Source organism: Protopterus annectens, chromosome 1.part0, assembly GCF_019279795.1.
Source record: "Protopterus annectens isolate FY-2018-M chromosome 1.part0, PAN1.0, whole genome shotgun sequence".
Lineage (NCBI taxonomy): Eukaryota > Metazoa > Chordata > Ceratodontiformes > Protopteridae > Protopterus > Protopterus annectens.
The window spans coordinates 1307383325-1307403228 of record NC_056725.1 but is presented as its reverse complement, the minus strand read 5'-3'; the positions used below and the strand labels follow the sequence as shown (position 1 = coordinate 1307403228).

The window sequence follows — 19904 nt, the reverse complement described above, 5'->3', positions numbered from 1 at the left end:
CAACATTTAGCATCTATCTGAGAAAAAATTCTTTGGAGTTTGCTTGAGGTATGAAAATGCCTATGCAAATACTTCAAGCTTCTTGTTTCTTGCTGTCTATATTCATAAACCAGAGGAACCAGTTTCTCAGTTTTTGTATCATCTTTTCTTTGTCTCGTCCCATATATCCTTAGCTGCAGTAACAAAATAGTTTTTAATCCATACACCTAAGTGCTTCATTTTACCTTGTCCCCATAAATATGGGTATTGCTGAACCAATTCACGTGTGTACATAATTTACAGATATAGCCTGTTTTATCTTCAGTTTTATATCCCCAAAAGACTTGAATCTGTCTCGAAATGTTCCACAATACTGATGTCTTTTTCTGATTTTATCAGGTACAAAATATCATTGTCTGAAAGTAAAGCCAAGTTTTCTTTACCAGTTGGCTCTAAATATAAAGCAGATAACAAAAGGGGGAGGTAACATCTCTGTCTGGTTTCTCTTTTCAAACAAAACTTGACAGGAATCCTACTACTTTAATTTTTGTCTCCAATCCCTCATATCTTCCTAATTAACCTTATTGTATCAGAGAATGAAAAGCTTCAATTGCCCAGTTTACAAAGTCCCTGCTTACTCTATTGAATGCTTTCTCAGCATCAAGACCAGCAACAATAGCTGTATTTTCTTACATTTCGCGTCGCTCTCTCGATCATCATTGTTCTACTAATTTTGTCAAATGTTTGCCTGTCCCCCACAAAACCACTTTTATCCATATGCGTCAATTTTAGCAACATCTTTGACATTCTTTTAGTCATTATAGACATAAACACTATAGTCCTGGTTTAAAATTGAAATGGGCATATGTGAAGCTGTCTGACGAGTCTTTACCATCTTTAGGTATTAGAGCCACCACAGATGTCTTCCTGGATGCTAGTGTTTTCGCTCCTTTTAAAATACTGCTAAAACCTTCTAAATCTTTATCATTTTCTTTCCTCTTAGCTTCCAAACTTCACAGGAATGCCATGCATTCCCATAGACTGTCCTGCAGATTGATTGTACGTCTTTTTTTTTTTTTCCTCTCTTCTCTTCTCAACACTTAACTGATGAGCCTTATCTGCTTCTGACTTACTTGAGTCTTGCATAAATATTTCCATTTATGCTTTTTCTTGATTTCCACATTTCTCTGATTTATACAAATTTTTATAACATTTCTAAAATATCTCTATTATCTATGCAGGATCTCTGGTTATTTTTCTTGTTTTAGGCTGCCAAACTTAAACAACCCTTTTCTACTTGTTTCCCCGAGTCGTCTTGCTAAAAGTTTTTGTGCAATGGAGTTTAAAAAAGCAGTTACTAAACAGTCGTCTTTCTATACTGCCTCAAGAAAAAGTGCACTGGCTATCTGTAAAAAAAAAAAAAAAAAAAAAAATCTCTAATTTATACACTGTTCTAGTAAATGCATTGAAGTGATTGTATGTGATAAAGCTGCTGTTTATTAACTTTGTGTTTTCAGACCTTTTTTTCACTAAGCTGCTTGCCGCTGCACCTTTATAATTTTATGATTCCCTCAGCAAACATTGACCAGAACTCTTGAGGTTTATTGATTGCAACTGGAAACAAAAGAACAGAACGTACAGCTGCCCTCAGCTGCAGACTTTTCAATCTCGCTGAACACTTGTTGCTAAAGGGAAACTTTTCATTACATTCACAGCATTTTCTTCATAAAGCCCATACTCTTACCCACAAAAAAAAACTTATTAAAGTAAGCCAAGGGCATTGATCTAGAATTAAGAGAAAATGTCTCATCTGTACGTATGTTATGATCCGCACACTGTTACACCCTCTTCCACACCCAGACAGCCTAAGATTTTAGTATATTAAGTTAAATGTGCTTTTGTACAGCCTTTCTTCTCTTTCTACATTATATTGCTTACATTTCTTAAAACTAAAAAAAATGTACTTCAGTATCTGTATCACATACAATTACTGAAAATGCTTTATTATATAATATGCAGTTTATATCATGAAATGTTTTATACAAATGCAGTTAAGAACAAAATGTTTATCTTTTCTTCCTTTTGCTGTCCTTCCAAGCATTAATGACATGAAGTGGGATATATGCCTTTCAGTCTTCCCACAGGTTTAGCAAAGTCAACAAAAGTTCAATATTTCTCAGACACTTTTTCTTGTAAAGCCATACTTCACTAATATGACTGTTTTATAGTCTCACATTTATTCACCAATTTTAGTGTTGCTGGTGGATCTTCCTGTTCATCTCAATCTCCCAACCCCAGACAACAGCTCAAATCCAAGTTCCTCCTGATTCTTCTAGTCAACTCCTGTGCTTTTTTTCTGTCTCCCAAGCATCTTCCTTTGGAACTTTAGAAAAGGTTTCACAGGCAGAGTCTCTGTATGAGCTTTGTTGTCAGAAGGATGAGAAGCAAAGTATCCATCTGTTTGATGGCTTTTTATTCGACAACTTTGTATTTCCTCCTTGGCCTGTTCTGCATAGAAATATTACTTTGATCCTTAAGAAAAAAATATTCTGAAGACAGCTGATACAGCAGCTTGAATCTTACACCTGTCTGTGGACATTCCCCATTAGCTGGGATAAATTTGCTACTCTTTTGCCTGGTGTACAGTGACTAATCATTTTCCACAAACACTCTACTATTTCCAGATTTAAACACTTTGCCCTTTTGCCACAATTTTGTCAGGATCAACTCTTTCTGCTGGTATGATTTGTATCTTTATACAAGCCTAGTCTGCTTTCTCATGACCAAGTTTGGAATATACATACGGTGTGTCCTTTCAGTTAACACATGCTGATGTGGAATACCAGTCCGGTTGCTTTTGTGCTTTAGTAAAATTAATACAATATTTCTTCCAGTTTCTCTGGTACAGCAGAAAATCTCAGGTTTTCTCTAAGTGCTCTGTCTTCTAACTCTTAATGTTAAGTTGTCCATCTCGCCTTCATTCTTGCTGGTTGGGTAGGAGCCGATCCTCTGCTCCGACTTGGCCATCTTCAAAAGCTCGAGAGCTGCTTACTGGCTCGAGGCCCCCCCCCTATATCCCATGATGCCTGGCGCTAGATACCCAGATCTCGTTTGCCGCTTCTGCTACGAGGTTGCGTGTACTGGCTCAGGCCGTATTTTTTCAATTTATTGATATATGTTTAGAACTTGTATATTATTAGTTAGAATAATTAGTGTTCATACGTAGTTGTAGTGTTTAATCCCCCTTGAAAACTCGTTTTCTTCTTAGAGAGTTTTCCCCTCCCTCCCCCACTCCCATTTTCCTCTTTAAGGTAAGCCGTTTCAGTTAGAGGCTTATCCTAGTTTCCTTTTTTAGGTAGTAAAAAAATTTTTCATTAGAAATTGTGGTAGTTGGTAGGTCCGTTTAGCCTTTCTTATATTATAAAGTGTGTGTGTGTGTGCTGTTAGGGTGTGGTAACTCCTGTGGACTGTGTGTTTTTTTTTCTAGTTACCTACTTCCCTTTGTACTCTTTGTAATTTGATTTTTCCTTTACAGGAATGTCTAAAGACACGAAAGTGTCTGGATTCAAAAATTGTGACTCATTCTGTCAGAAAATGTCACTGACAGATGGTCATACTTCTTGTGTCTATTGCTTGGGTGCCCTACACCTGCAGGACTCTTGTTTGGTCTGTCATGCCTTTATTCCAAGAGTCCTGCAGGAGCGTAGGAATAAACTTATCCTTAGGGGTTTGCTTAAACCTGAAGGATCACCGGCCAAGGCTCAGTCAGTGAAACCTTCCAAGCCATCGAAGCCGCCGGCTCCCAGTTCGGAGCTGTTGTCGGGTGTTGCGTCTGCTTCAACTTCGGTTCCGACTGGAGCCGAAGTACCTATCTCCCAGTCAGCCCTGACTCTTCTGTCGGAACTGTCAGGGAGTCGAAAACGCTCCAGTCGATGCATTTGGCTCCGGGGTCGCCCTTGCTGCAGTCAGAGAGAAGTCATCGATCCCACTCTTCTCTGTCGTCTAGACTATCTGACCATGATTTGGAGAGAGTGGTGAGCAGCCTTTTAAAATCGAAGGCCCTGGCTAAAATGCTATCCAGCCCCCCTCATCAGGGTTCGGCTCTACCCGTCTCTGCAGTAGTTCCTCCTTCGACTCTACCCTTGAGCTCGGAGCCGGAGCATGCTGAGGCTGGGATCGTGGGACCGTCGGCACTGATACCTCTCCTTTCGGTTCCGTCTGCTCCGATCTCTTCCATGGTGCCCATTCTTGGAGGGATCTGGGTGCCGGGACTCCCTCGTCTGCTCCGAGGGGGTGAGTGGCATTGGACTCTTGTCCGATCCCGTTCTCCCTCTCGGAGCTTCGGCGCAGGTGAGTTCGGCTCCTACATCGGCTTCGGAGCCGTCTCTGTCGGTGCCGGGAAGGATTCCGGTCTTTTCGGAGCCTTCTCCGATATCGGGAAGAGGCGCCTTCGAGGTCATGAGGAGTGTGCTGGCATCTGAGTCAGCCTCACTGTCAGCCTCGTCGGCTCCTCCCCCCATGGTGCCTGCTCCTGCCTCTGCCCCTCCTCCAGACCCCAAGCGTGGGGAACAAGCGCTCCAGGGCACCCCATTGGGTGTATCTTCCTCTACTGAGGCCTCCCCCATTCATTCAGAGGAGCCCCCTCGAAAGAGGAAATGCAAGAGAAAGCATGTTGACTCCCCCGAGTCTGTCACTTCAGATACCGACTTGGAGGAGTCGGAAGGGTCCCCGAGATCCCCCTCTGAGGACGTCTCTTTCTCAGAGGTCCTTAAGATTCTTAGGCAGAGGGGGAACTGGACTACCCTTAACCCTTCCGAGGATGAGTTGGTATTCCTGGACGCGTTTGGATCTCGACCCTCTACCTCCTGGGTGTCTCCACCTTTCAATCCACTGTCTGTGGTGGCTCGAAAGGCGTGGTCAGCTCCAGACACAATGGAACCAACTCCCTGCAGGCCCACAATTTATTACTGCCCCACAAGACAAGCAATTTCTGACCAAGGGTGTTCCCGTTGATGCCATGGTGGTAGCAGCAGCCGCAAAGAAGGAGTTGGCTGAAACCTCTTCGTCTGTCCATCCCCCTAATAAGGAATCTAGGACGATTGACAGATATGGGAAGCGGATGTTTTCCTCAGCGACCTTCTCCATGAGGTCGCTGAACTATTTGTGCCACTTTACCCACCTTCAAAGGGATCTCCTTAAAGAGCTAGGAGATACCCTTCAAGATCCATCAGCTGCGGGGGCCCAGGCTAAGGTTGCCTCCCAGCTGGCGACTCTTAATTCGGTAGTAAACTCCTCCATGCGGCTCATCTCTTATGCAGCCGATGGCACGAGTAGGGCCACAGGCACAGGTGTGGCTTTGAGGAGGCACGCTTGGATGCGGTTATGCAACTGTGCGGAACCCTTCAGGGCGTCTTTCACCAACACCCCCCTTTGATGGTTCTGCTCTGTTTGGACCACAGGTGAAGGATACCCTTACCAGGTGTAAACAGGAAGGAAAGACTCTCTCTGCTGTGGGAGTCCATTTTTCCACTCCTTCAAGACCGTATCCCAAGTGTCCAAAGAGTGAAAAAATGTGGTTCCGGAAACCCCAGGGAGCCGTGCCTAACACACGTGGAGAGTTCCCCTCCAGGGGCAGAGGGGGTCCGCAAAATCAGGGCCAAAGCGAATCTTTCTCTGACAAGCCTTTCCAGCATCCCTGAAGTGCTGCCCAGCTGTCCACTTTCGGAGGCAGTCGGGGGAAGATTATCGCTGTACCCAAAAGCCTGGCAAAGTACAACACAAGACAAATGGGTACTGTCTATCATATCTGAAGGCTACAAAATCCCCTTCCTTCACACTCCACACATTCCCAACAAATCCCTTCCAGATGTTCCACCCAATCTAAGGGATCAAGCAGTTCAAGAAATTTCAAAACTGCTAAGAAAAAGAGACATCCAGTCGGTCCCAGTAGACCAGCAAGGATTCGGAATATACTCAAGGTTCTTTTTGGTACCAAAAAAGACAGGGGACTGGAGACCCATTCTGGGTCTCAGCAGACTAAACAGGTCTGTTCAAAGAACGAAGTTCCGGATGGTCACGCTACAGTCCATTTTACCCTTTCTGGGTCAGGACAATTGGATGTGCTCCATAGATCTTCAGGACACGTATTACCATATCAAAATGGACAGAAGCTCCAGAAGATTCCTCCGCTTCCGGCTGGGTGCCAGTCATTATCAGTTCAGAGCTCTGCCCTTTGGTCTCACCACAGCCCCCAGGGTGTTCACCAAATGTTTGGCAGTAGTTACCGCTCACCTGAGACGGCAAGGATTCCAGGTGTTTCCATATTTAGACGACTGGCTCCTTACTGCAACCACCAGGCATCACCTGCTGCGAGCCAAAGACTACACCATCCAAACTTCCTCCAAACTAGGCATCACAATAAATTTCGAAAAGTCTGCATTGTCGCCTTGTCAATCTATCACCTTTATAGGCGCAAACTTAAATACAAAGGACATGACATCGAGACTTCCAGTAGACAGTGTGTTAGACATTCGACGACATGTGCAGGTCTTATTAGGATGCAAAAAAATTCAGGCCAGATTCGTCCTAAGAACATTGGGTCTCATGGCAGCGGCTATCATACTAGTCCCCCTCGCACGTTTTCAGATGAGGATTCTTCAGTGGATGCTGTTCACACAATGGTCCTTCCAGCAACTCCCAATGTCTCACATGATAATGATCACACAGTCATGCAAAAACCAACTTGTTTGGTGGATGGTTTCACCATCATTACACCAGGGCAGACCATTTGTTCTTCCTCCTCCAGTAACTACGGTGACCACGGATGCCTCCCTGATCGGGTGGGGGGGGGCATTTTCAGGGCAGAACAGTCCAAGGCACCTGGCAGCCTCACTAGTACCATCTGCATATCAACGTCTTGGAGATAAGGGCCGTGCTTTTAGCGTTGCAAGCTCTTCAGAACTCTCTTCCCACCGGGACCATTGCAATTCAAACAGACAATGTCAGTAGTATGGTACATCAACAAGCAGGGCGGAGCCAAGTCCTACCCCTTATGTCGAGAAGCACTCAGACTTTGGCAGTGGGCGATCTCTTCCCAACGGTTTCTGATAGCAGCGCACATCCCTGGGAAGTCCAACATTATAGCAGACTGGCTGAGCAGAGCAATTCTCATGCCTCATGAGTGGTCTCTCAATCAGACTGTGGCGGACAAAATCATCCGCAAATGGGGTCAGCCTTGCTGCGACCTTTTTGCCACCCCCTTCAACAGCAAGTGCGACAATTTCTTCTCTCTCCTCCCTCTTCCCAGACACTTCCCCAGAGACACTCTTATTCACGATTGGCCTCAGGGACTTCTTTATGCATTCCCTCCGTTTCCCCTGATTCCCAAACTAATACAGAAAGCTACCACATTGGGATGCAAGATGATCCTCATTGCCCCTTACTGGCATCGACAAATTTGGTTCCCGTTCCTGCATCATCACCTTCTGGAGCAGCCCTGGACCCACTTCCAGACCTCCTGATCCATCAGTCGGGCAGGCTGCACCAATCTCTTCAATCTCTCCAACTCACTGCTTGGTTGCTCCACTTCCGACCTTAGCCAGGCTTCCGAACATCTCCCACTCGGTGCGTGAAATCATCTTATCCTTGCATAAGTCTACCACTAGAAAAACTTATGCTAGTAAGTGGAAACGTTTTTCCTTATGGGCAGAGACCAGGAATATAGATCCCTTTTCAGCCCCTGTGCACCATATTTTAGAATTTCTAGCGGAACTTTTTCGAGCTGGATCCTCTTCTGGCATGATTAGAGTTCAGCAATTTCAAACTTTCATACAGGCCTAGCTGATACAAGCATCATGTCCCATAAGCTTTGTAAAGCCTTTCTTAAAGGGACCACTCTACTCAGGCCCCCAGTAAGAGATCCCCCGCCTCCGTGGGATCTGAATTTGATTTTAGCTTCCCTGATATTGCCCCCCTTTGAACCTGCAGCTTCTTGTTCTTTGACGTTTCTTTCTTGGAAAACCCTTCTTCTGGTTGCAGTTAGGTCAGCTAGAAGAGTTTCTGAACTTCAGGCTCTTTGTGTTCGTCCTCCTTGCCTAGTTTTTCACAATGATAGAGTTTCTCTTCGGACTAACCCTTCCTTTCTTCCAAAGGTTGCTTCTGATAATAATTTGAATCAGTCCATTGACCTACCAGTGTTTTTTCCAAATTATTCCAACAAAGCGGAATACAAATTACATCAGTCGGACGTTCATAGACAATTACGCTTTTACTTGCATAGAACCAAGCAAATCAGAAAATCAGACCAGCTGTTCCTGTCATGCTGAGGGTAAACAAGATATACCGATGTCGAAAGTAACCTTATCTAGGTGGTTGACATCTATTATTACATTTATTTATCAGTTAAGGAATAAAGCGCTTCCTGCTAAACCAAAAGGTCTCTCCACTAGAGCTCTAGCTACTTCAGTGGCCTTTCAGGCAAGATTGCCAATGGAAACTATTTGTGCAGCAGCTACATGGGCCAATCCTCATACCTTCATTTCACATTATAAGCTGGATGTGGCCTCCAGGAGCAGAGCTGATTTTGGTTCCACTGTTCTGAAGAGTCTGTTCCGATGAGCCAGCCAGGATTGAGATGCTAGGGACGCTGTCCCAACCAGCAAGAATGAAGGCGAGATAGACAACTTAACATTAAGAAGTTATGTACCTACCATAACGTTCCATGTTAGTTGTCTTCTTCTCGCCTTCTTTCTTGCGTCCCATCCTCCATCCCCCTATCCTAGTAGACCGAGAAGAGTTCCTTATGTTTTTTTTATCACTGGCTGAGTCTTCTCTGGCTATTACTTCTCACTATCAGTCTCCCCAGTAAGTTCATGCATCCTACTACAGTTTACTGTATTATTATTATTATAATTGTTATTATTATGTCTGTAGTTAGGTTTACCAAACGAAATCTGGGTGTCTAGCGCCAGGCATCATGGGATATAGGGGGGGGCTTCGAGCCAGTAAGCAGCTCTCCAGCTTTTGAAGATGGCCGAGTCGGAGCCGAGGATTGGCTCAGAACCCAACCAGCAAGAAAGAAGGCGAGAAGACAACTAACATGGAACGTTATGGAAGGTACATAACTTCTTATTTTTTTTTAAATGGCTCTTCTTGAACAGTCTCATACTCAGCTACCCTTTTCTTCATTTTAACCTGTACCATTATCGATCCATCTGAATAACTGTTTAAAGTGTCTTCTGTTTTCTGCAGCCTTTTGTTATTTGAGCTGATCTACTCCTTCATTGTTTCATTTACTTTAATCAGCTCTGAGTACACTTGATTTATTTTTTTAACTCTAGGTTACTGAAAGCCATGTCTTGCACCAAAACTGGAGCTTGAAGTGCTTTTTGCTGAACAGCTGCAGGATTTTCCCAGTCAGTGATTTCTCTTCACTTTTTCCAGCTGATTTTCTTTCATGCTGTTTCTTCTTTGCTGGCATCCATGTATTGTACTTGCAGGCCAGTAACTGAATTTTACTAAAACTGGGAGAATTACTAGCCCTTATCTCTCTCTCTCTCTCTTTTTTCAGACTTTGAGAGCTGAAGTTATGCAGTTGCTTACTGTGCAGCCATCTTGGAAGTCCCCCAGTCACATTTGTTGATAGAAATGTGCATTTGGATTGGATCACTTCATGAAGGGATGTTTGGTAGAGGAGTATTAGAGTACTAAGTTAAAGGGAAGCATTTGCTATATTAAATGCAATCTTGTAGCATATGATTTAGGTACCAAACATTAAGATTATTTTATTGTAGGCATTGTTTTTCTTATGAATTGAAGTCTACCATTTTACTTTTCTGTACCTGTTGTTGGCTAACTTTTCGAACAAAATTTCACATTGTTCTTCCTGCAGTTTGGGAGAGGTTGGGTTCTAAATGTCGCATGTGGAATTTGATGTCATAATGTAAAGTAATGTCTGGGTTATTGCTGTTAAAAAGTAACTTGGAAGATAATAGTCCATTTGGTCAGTTCATTGTAAAGTGCAAAGGGAGTGTTGTGTGTGTGATGCTGTCTAGGAAAAGACGATGATGCAATTTTACATGCTTCACTGGTTTTAATTAATCATTTGGTCCTCAAACTTTGAGAAACCAATATTGCAACTTTGGATTGACTGTACCAAGCAGGATTGTTGCTTATTAGTGGATTAGTGCATTCTTCTACTGTGTATTTGAAGTGAGTGAGCCATGTCGTTCAAGGTATAGAATAATTCACCCTCGTACCACCAAACCCCCCCCCCCCCAGCCTTTACATCATCTTAGCTTCACTCTGTTCTTGTCCAGTGACCTTAATTAGCTATAAGTGTCCTTCCATAAGTGTTATGGTCTACGTAATGTAGGGGTAAAGACGTACAAAAATTCTCCTTTAATATCTAAGAATACCAGAAAAAGGGGGAGTGTATAAGCAAGTGGCCCACTTAACTGATTCCAATCTGGAATTTCCACTACTTTTATACCTTTATTTGTTTTTATTCATCCTCAAGTAGGGAGCATGAACTAGAGTAATCCAGAGTTACCTTTTTCTATCCATCCCAACCGATGGGTATATCTGTTCCAACTAGATCTAATATCAGGAAATCTCAAAGTTTGAATCCAAGGCTCGGGCACACTTCCCTGCCTGTAAATCCCTTCTTCCCCTGCAGTTTCTCAGATCTCATTTGACACTTGAACTAGCTAGACATGATGGCTCAGTGCAAGTTTAATGGTTGTTGGCTTCTTTAGTCAGATAAGTGAATTTGTTTGGTGTAAATACCCTATATTAAATAACATATGTTTTGCAGGATTTTTTCATAGCTTTCTATTAGTGATAAACTTAGTGATTTCTTAGATCTAGTTAGTTTTGGGCATTCTTGCCCTTTTTCTCTCTTCTCCCTTATCTAGTTTCTCAAAAAAAATTCCGTTCTTGTAGTATAACTGTTGTATGTTGACGACTTTATTGTTGGAGTACTGCTTTGTACTGTGCATTGCCTTTAGAGTTTCTAATTCTTCATGTAGACAGGTGATGCTTTTTGTTTCCCTTAATTTCTTACAAGACACCAGGCTACAAAAATATTCTTATTGCAGGCACAAAATTCAACCCTCCCCTCAAAGAACTGCACACTAAATGTGTTTATTGCTGGGGGGGAGGGAAGGTCACTCAACTTCAGGAAGATTATGAAGTCTGTGCATCCTTTGGGCCCTTTCAGCTGATCCAAGCTGGTTCTTAAAGGCCTTCTCCTTGACCCTGCGGGAGAATTGGCCTACTGTCCTCTTGGGTTGTACTTCAACCAGGAAGCCAGTGGAGAGAGAACCACTGAGAAGTAAAATAAAATGAGAAACCAAACGAGAGAGAAAAGGATAAAGAAAGGGAGAAGGAAAAGGAGGTGAGAGAGAAGTTGAGAGAAAAAGTTTAGTCCAGAAAGAGGTCTGTGGATCCCAAAGAGGCTGTGAATCCAGCTCATAAATCTTCTAAATCTTCTGATCTGACACCTTCCTTCTCATTTAAGCTGGGTCCTATCCAAATCCTTTCAACAGCCCTGGTACTGGAGCCTAGATTTCCTCCAGGACCCAACCACCCTTTGGTTCTGATCTCCAACCTTCCCATCTGAGAGATCTTTTCATAGGCCCTCCAGGCAGTCCTACAAGGTCTTTTCTTTCAGGTCGGTATGGTCATCGAGAAGTTTATCCAAGGCTGATTTGCATAGGAAATTTCTGACGACCCAGATACATCTGGGGTCCTTCTCCTCCTTTCACTTCCAGGACACTCGGACCAGGCCCTTCCAACACCTACCTGATGTCTCCTTCCCCAGTTCAACCTTCAGAGGTATTGGGTCTGAATGTTTTCCTTGGGCTCCCTTTCTCTGAGCCAGTAGACTGGGCATCAGATCTTGTGTAAGTCACAGAGCTGAAATGTCAGCTTATTGGGGTCAGAGTCAATTCTGAGACTGATCCATCCCTTTCCTTTATCGATTTGGCACTAGATAGCTTGGCCCTGATGTCCACTTTCTCTGTATCTTCAGATACCAAGAGATCTTCTTCAGGACCAGCCTTTGTGTCTACCTCCAAGGCATTTAAGAAAGTTATTTCGTTCTTCTAGAGAAGAGGTATCTCACTCTCACTTGGATCCCCCCTGATTGTGTATGACTTGTGCAGTACGTCCTGCACATGGTGTAACAGGTGGCACACACCTTTGTTGCAGGAGACTGAGTTTTTTTCCACACTAGGTAGATTGATTGTTTACACTGCAATGTAGCATAAATAGGGTGGTACTGCACTTCTGTGTGTGTCATCCCTCAGATGAGACTTTAAACCAAGGCCTCATTTGCTTGAGCTGGTGGTAGATCAGGTGGATGTACAAGATCCCATGGCACCTATTGAAAAGAGTAGCTGTCCTTTATATACAAAAAGAGCTCTTATTTACAAATATTTACAAATGTACAAAGGATATAGATACATAAATATATTTACACACATTCATTCTTTTCCTTACACATCATACTAAATGTTCATCCCTGTTAGACTTCCACTCCTTTTTTCAAAGCCACCATCTGATTTTACTTAATATTGTTGCTAAAATCCATTCCCAATTAAACATAATTTGTTTCATTCCATATGACATACCTTATCTATATTCTTTGCTTCTATTCTTATAATATCCATATTTAATTGTATCCATGTTTATTTTATCCACGTCTTTTATATCTTTGAAAAAATCATCTTTACATAGTTTTCTCCATGACATTTTTACTCTTTTTTTTTTTTACATTTCAAAAACACATGATCATTAGTTTCTTCTGCTTGACAATGTAAACATCTTTCTATCATTTTTCTTTTTATATGGCAGATTGCCTTTTACTGGTAATTTATCTATTACCAATCTCCACAAAAAATATTGACATTCTGCTTTTTTTGCAAAATTTGCTTCTTATTTTTATACCTCTAATTTTTCCATCTGTTAAATTTTCCCATGGTTTTACGTAAGTTTTATCATTACATTCTTAAACCATATGTTTTCTTTATCAATTTTTATTTTCTACAAAAAAATTTCTTGGTAACATTTTATTTCTTTGTTTTTCTTTTACTTTTTTTTTTTCTTTTAACCATACCCCAGAATTTTTCATACTTATATTTATACAGTTTTGCGGGTCTGTATTACCTGATCAAAAAACCTGCACATTGAATGCCTTTTCGACGACTCCTAAACATCAAACTTCCATTTCTGGGAACGGGCCACTTCAGTGATTTTTTCCTAAGGGAAAAAATTACTTGGCCGTCATCTTGAATTTGCCCTTTTTCCTACTGTAGTGCGATCTCAAGCATTAGTGTATTTAGTTGGGGGGTGTGGGAGGTGAAACCTCCCCATTTGGAAAGGTTTGAAATTGTGTGCCATTTTTGGTTGGCAAGCAATTTTTTCCCCAAGGGGGGGAAAAAAAAGCTGAAGTAGCTATTCGCAGATGTGGAAGTTCAATGTTTGGTCGGTGAAAAGGCGTTCAATGTGTAGGTTTTTCAATCAGGTAATATAGACCCCAATTTTGCTATTTTTCTCATCTTTTTCATGTATTTACTTTAGCACTTTATACAAATTCGGTGAAGCAGCATATACCAGTGGGTTAATTTAACCCTAAGCTTCCTTCCTCGTTATTTACATACAAAACTCTTTACTGGGTTTAATCTAGAACCCTATATAAATGAAAACAAAATCTGCAATATTTCCTTTTCGAATGCTGTTTACAACATAAATATACTTGCCAAGTATCTTATCTTTTTTGTCAGTACTGAGTTTATCAAATACACCTTTTTTCAAAAAATTTATATGTAAAAAGAAAAGACAGGTTTGTTTTATTTCTTCAATTCTTTTTCCCCCAGAGAATTCTACTTGTATCTTTATTCCCAAATGTTATACCCAATACAGAAATTTCATTCATTGTATATTTACTACATTACCTAAACCTTTACCTTTTTCTTCATCTAAAGCCATTCCTATCACCTCTAGACACTCATTTGTGCACATTGTTGCTTCTTTTATCCAAAATTTGTTTTTTTTTCAATTATGTCATCTGCTTATGTCAACATGACCTGAATTCTTAATCCTTCAGGTGTTATATACCCCTGCCTCCTTCATTTTGTAATTTACTTCACATATTGTCATGTTCATAACTAATGCAAAGAGCATACAACATATTGGGCATCCTTGTTTTAACCACTCTTCATGTGCACCTCTTGACTTAACTCTCCATTTTCAAGTATTTGTGCTTTACTATTACTATACGCTGGCATATGTAATTTCCTAACTTTATCACTTATGTTCATTCACTATTACCCATAAGATTTCATGTCCAGTTGTAACAAATGCTTTATTAAGGTCTTCCTATCATGAGTTTTGCTTCTTTTCTATTCATAATATCATCCACAATTTCAGTAACTCTCAATAATTCTTGACAGCCTTTCCCCTTTATACTATATGTATTATTTTCCATAATATTTCTATTTTAGTTTCAAAACTCTTTTATATTATTTCCTTAAAATCTTTATTATTATTATTATTCAATAGTATTTTAATTGTCTTCTATTTTTCTTCAATATGAATTTATATTGCATTACGTAATTCTTTATACGTAAAACCTTCATTTACCCATTCATTCAAAATGTTTAAAAATATTTTTTGCCATTCCTTTAAATTATACATTTCATACCTTATTCCATCTTGTCCTGCAGCCAAATCTATATTTTACTTGTCATAGCACTATATCTAGCTTATATAAAGAAATCTTATTTTTGTACTCCTTATTCTCTAACTTTTTAACTTTCCATGTTTCACTACCTTATTTTTTCTTTAAGCATTTCTTGTACATATTGTACTACATTGTTCATAATCTTTTCTTGAGTTCTTTTTCTCCTTTTACATTTTTTTCTGTCATAACAGTACCTTAATTCTTTACTAATCTGCTCAAGTAACTCAGTAATTTTCTTTTTTCCTTTTAAAAAAATCTTTGTTCAAATAATTTTTGTATTTTTCTTTACTTTCATTTAATTATTTTTTCTTTGTCAAAGTACTTTTTATGGTTCTAAATCTTCCAATGCATCATTGTTTTCCTACAACTATAAACCTTCTGATACTGTAAAATCTATTTCAGTTCTATACATGATTGTTTGTCCCAGAGTTTTACATTTACCACATCTTGTATCGTCTAACATTTTTCTTATATCATTTCCTTTTTTTTATGTTTGCCTCTTAAATCACGGTTAAAGTCCCCTGTTATAATCACATTTATCACTACATAATCCAAAATTTAATGAAATAAGCTTTCCTTTTCTTTGTTAGAATAAGCATATTTCCATTTTAAATCTACACAGGTTAATCTTCCCATTTTTGCTAAAGTTACATCTAATGTCTTTACTGTATTTCTAAAGAATATGGTTATTCCAAAAAAAGTCTCATTTTCCAAATTACAGATTCTTTCCTCCCTGTAGTTTCTCTAATATTTCTTTGTTAAAAATCTTGTGTTTTCTAATTTAATTACATCTATATCACATTTACTGTGCCACTCCAAAATCTCCATTCTTCTTACTATATTTTTAATACTGTTCACATTTACAGAAAGCACTCTAAAATTCTCATTTTCCCTTTTCTTTAGATTCGTGGTTTTGTAGGTTCATAGCTAATTACTAGGCTAGTTGCCATAATGGGCCATTCTAAGCCTAGCTAATTTCCCTCCCAAAGCTGAGAATCAAACACTACCTTGTATCTGAGAGTCCAAACACCTTAACCATTAAACCAACCCTAGCTATTATCTGTATATATTCTGATCTGAAGTAGTTAACTTCATTTATCTGCAACCTGTCGGTATTCAGATCCATATCGGATCCGAGCCGGCAACATTTTATCAAGCATCTGCTCCAAGCTCCTCCTCTTACCCATAATCCCTCATCTCCTACCTTCCCCAGATCTCGTTCACTGCTTCATGCGTACGCATCGTGTTCTCTCTAGCTCCAAGTTGGGTAGTGTAAGGGGAACATTTGATTCTTTAGTTAATGTGTGGGAGTAGTTGTTTGTGATGGCCCTTCCTCCCCTTCGTCATGTCGGTTTGTTAAAAAAAAAAAAAAATAGTTAGAAAGTTTGTGTTTCTTTCTTGAATAGAGTAGGCCAAGCCAACCCCTGAGTGTGCGTATGTCTAGTTTAGCATTTGGCTCAGTGGACTGTATTATGGCTGACTAGCCTAAGCCAATGTTCAAGAAATGCACAATGTGTGGCCACAAGCTTTCACCAGCTGATGGCCACACACTGTTATTTGCCTTGGCGTTCCCCATCTTAGTTTGCCATGTGCTGTGTGCAGGGTTCAGTCCCAGAGCCCTTAAAGAAAGGAAGGTGAAACTAGGTAGCCAAGGGCCTGCTACCAGTTTCTGCCTTAGAGATGACTGCCTTGACATCGGCTCCTGTAGCCAACCAAACCCCACCCCCACCCTCAGGCTGGGACTCAACCGCCCTCTAAGCCTGCTGAGGCGGGGACAAAAGCTGCAGATAAGGAAAAAAACGAGAGAGAAAATGGTAGAGGCACCGCAAGCAATCTCCTGAGCGGGATTCTTTTCCCAGTCCACCGGTGAAAGTTAAGACCCGTCTCGGCTCCATTCCCTGAGGTTCTCCCCGGAGCAGATGGAGCCCTTGGATCGGAGGCCTCCTTCGAGGTCATCTCATAGGGCCAGATCAGAGTTGGTCACCTCCTTGCTGTCGACTGAGTCTATCGGAGCTTGACGTGGACAGGATGATGTGTAGATTCATTCGGACCCAAAGCCAAATGGGAGTCTTGCCAGGCCCCTCTCTGGCCAGAGAGGGGGACCTCTATGCCCTTCTTCCATCCTATCTCTCCTTCCCCGATCCAACCATCTGTCTCTGGGTTTATGGATCCAAGGATCCTCGGAGCTGGGGGTTTGGCGTAGACCGTTCCTCCAACCTCGACGCCAGCCATTACCTTGAGTTCCTCTGATCAGACTTGTTCATATCCGAGCAACTCTTGGGGCCGAGAACAGGGAGCAGGATCCAAGGGAACAGAGATGTCTTCAGCTCCAACTTTGTCGGATCCGAGCCGTTCCTTCGCACCCCTGGCTACCTTGGCCTCAACCCCAATCCTCACGACGGAGCCGGGGAGAACTTCTTCCTTGTTGGTTTCCAAAGAGGTGCGCTCGCCTTCGGCCCTCGAAGTGGTGGAGAGGGTTTTCTCCCAGGGATTGAGACCCCAGCCCATTGCCTTGGACTCCGCCCAGACTGCCTTGGATTTGGTCATGACTCCCATCAGCTTGTCCCAGGGACAGCCCGTGCCAGAGGACCCCCAGGTGGATCCCATTGTGGAACCCCCCCCCCATGACTTACAAGCCCTCTAGAGAGAGTCCCACTGAGGAGGCCCCACATAAGCATTCGTATAAGAGGAGGCACATGGACTCCTCAGAGTCCCTCATGGAAGATACTGACTTGGATGAAGGTGAGGGTTCCCCAGGTCACCTCCCGAGGATGTCTCCTTAGGAGACATCATGGAAATCCTCCGCCAGAGGGGAGGTTGGTCAGCCCCAAAGCCCTCAACGGACGAATCAGTATTCATGGAGGCCTTTGGCACAGGCCCATCTACATCCTGGGTGTTCCCTCCTGCAGATCCATTAGTAGATCTTATCACCACACAGGCATGGAAGGAGCCTGACACCATAGAGCCAATACCCAAATGCCCAGACAGGATCCTTTCTCCTCCCACAGGCAGGCTTGGTACAAGGGATCCCCTGTGGATGCTATGGTGGTGGCGGCTGCCACCAAGAAAGAACTGGCTCAGGAAAATTCTTCGGTCCTCCCTCTGGACAAAGAGTCTAGGGCGGTAGACCGCTTTGGGAAGCAAGTTTTTTCTTCTGCGATGTTTTCCATACGAGCGCTGAATTATTTGGCACACGTCATTCGACTCCAGTGAGACCTGGTCATGGAATTTGATGCGTCACCCCCAGAGTCTTTTTCGCCAGAGGACAAGCGGCTGTTCTCAGCGAAAATGTCAACTGAAATACGTTTCTAACACGTCCATGCATCTTCTTTCCCATACCATGGAAGGAGTGGCTAGGGCGGCTGGGACTGGCGTAGCTATGAGGCGGCACGCCTGGCTCAGACTGTCAATTCACGGATCCCTTCAAGTCGTCTTTTAATAAATGCTCCCTTTGACGGTTCCTCCCTTTTTGGGAAGACAGTTTGTGACACCTTAGTCCAGAGCGAGAAGGACGGGAAAACTCTGCTGTCGGAGTCCGCTTCTCTAGCCCTCAAAGATCCTTTTCTAGGAATCGGAGAGGGCAGAAGAAGATGTGGTTCAGAAAATCTCAGTTTTCCCGCGACACTCAGGATAACTCATCCCCTAGAGGCAGAGGGGACAAGACAGACGCCACCCCAGAGGCAGAGAGGGTCAGAGGAACTTTGGGTCGAGGGAGACCTTCTCGGACCGACCCGCGCAGCAACCCTGAGGGGTTGCCCGACTGTCCTCCTCTGGAGACAGTCGAGGGAAGATGGTCATTGCACGTAACTGCTTGCGAGTCCATCACGATGGACCGTTGGGTGCTCCAAATAATATCCAGAGGATACTCCATACCATTCATCACCCCACCTTATACAATCAAAGCGCCTCCCGGATGTCCCACCTGCTCAAAGGGAGGCCGCAGCGCACGGGATTTCAAAGCTGCTTTACAATTGGGCCATCGAATCGGTCCCCCCAGATCAGTCCAGATTAGGAGTTTACTCCAGGTTCTTTTTAGTGCCAAAAAAGACGGGGGGGCCTCAGGCCCATATTGGACCTGTCTACCCTGAACCTGTTGGTAGCCAAGCAGAAATTCCAGATGGTCACCTTACAGTCCATCCTACCTTATCTCCGAGGATGTGACTGGATGTGCTTGATAGACCTACAGGAAGTTTACTACCATATCAAGATTTGCAGAAGCTCCAGGAGATTTCTTTGCTTCCGGCTGGGAGCCAATCATTTCCAGTTCAGAGCCCTACCCTTTGGTCTTACCACAGCCCCCAGGGTGTTTACCAAGGTTATGGCAGTAGTAGCGACTCACCTGAGGCTTCAGGGAATTCAGGTATTTCCTTACCTAGACGATTGGCTCCTCGCTGCTACCACCAAGCGTCTACTTTGCATGGCCAGAGACTCATTCATGCATTTCGCAGTCAATCTAGGGATCACCATCAACATCTCCAAGTCCTGCCAAAATCTGACACAGACCTTGGAATACATAGAGGCATGGTTGGACACTCTACTATTACAAGTTTTTCTTACACAGGATAGGATCTAGAACCTACAGGCCCATGTGTCAGTGATCCTCGGACCCAGGACACTGATGGCAAGCGACATTCTCCTTGCCCTAAGCTTCATGGCAGCAGCAATTTCAATTCTACCATGTGCGCACCTTCACATGAGGGTGCTTTAGTAGACCTTGGCAGTTCAGTGGTCTTGGTTAGACCTTCCCCATGGACTACCCTATACGGATCAGCAAAGCCTGCAAGACTTCTCTTTTATGGTGGCTCCAGTCGCCGGAAATCTTGGCAGGTCGCCCATTCTTAACATCCCCAGCCCAAGCCACAGTGACCACGGACACCTCCCAGCTCAGGTGGGGGGGGGCACTTTTTGGGAAGAACAGTCCAAGGCACGTGGTCCCAAACCGAGACCAGATTGCATATCAGTGTTCTGGAGATGAGGGCAGTGCTTTTAGCGTTGCAAGCCTTTCACACTGTTTTTCCCCCGGGAACGATTGCAGTTCAGTCAGACAACATGTCCGTTGTCTGGTACATCAACAAACAGGGAGGGACCAGATCTTACCCTCTCTGCCGCGAGGCCATGAGAGTGTGGGAGTGGGTGATTTCCACCAGTCGGCTTCTGATCGCAAGGCACATCCCGGGACGCT

At 42.9% G+C, this 19904-nt stretch overlaps 1 protein-coding gene across 1 annotated transcript in view; it reads left to right on the top strand.

Moving 5' to 3' along the window:
* The window catches only part of LOC122801558 (SUN domain-containing protein 2-like), a 500184-nt gene that overhangs the window by 36358 nt on the left and 443922 nt on the right, over window positions 1–19904 (top strand). The gene's annotated exons all lie outside the window — the stretch shown is intronic.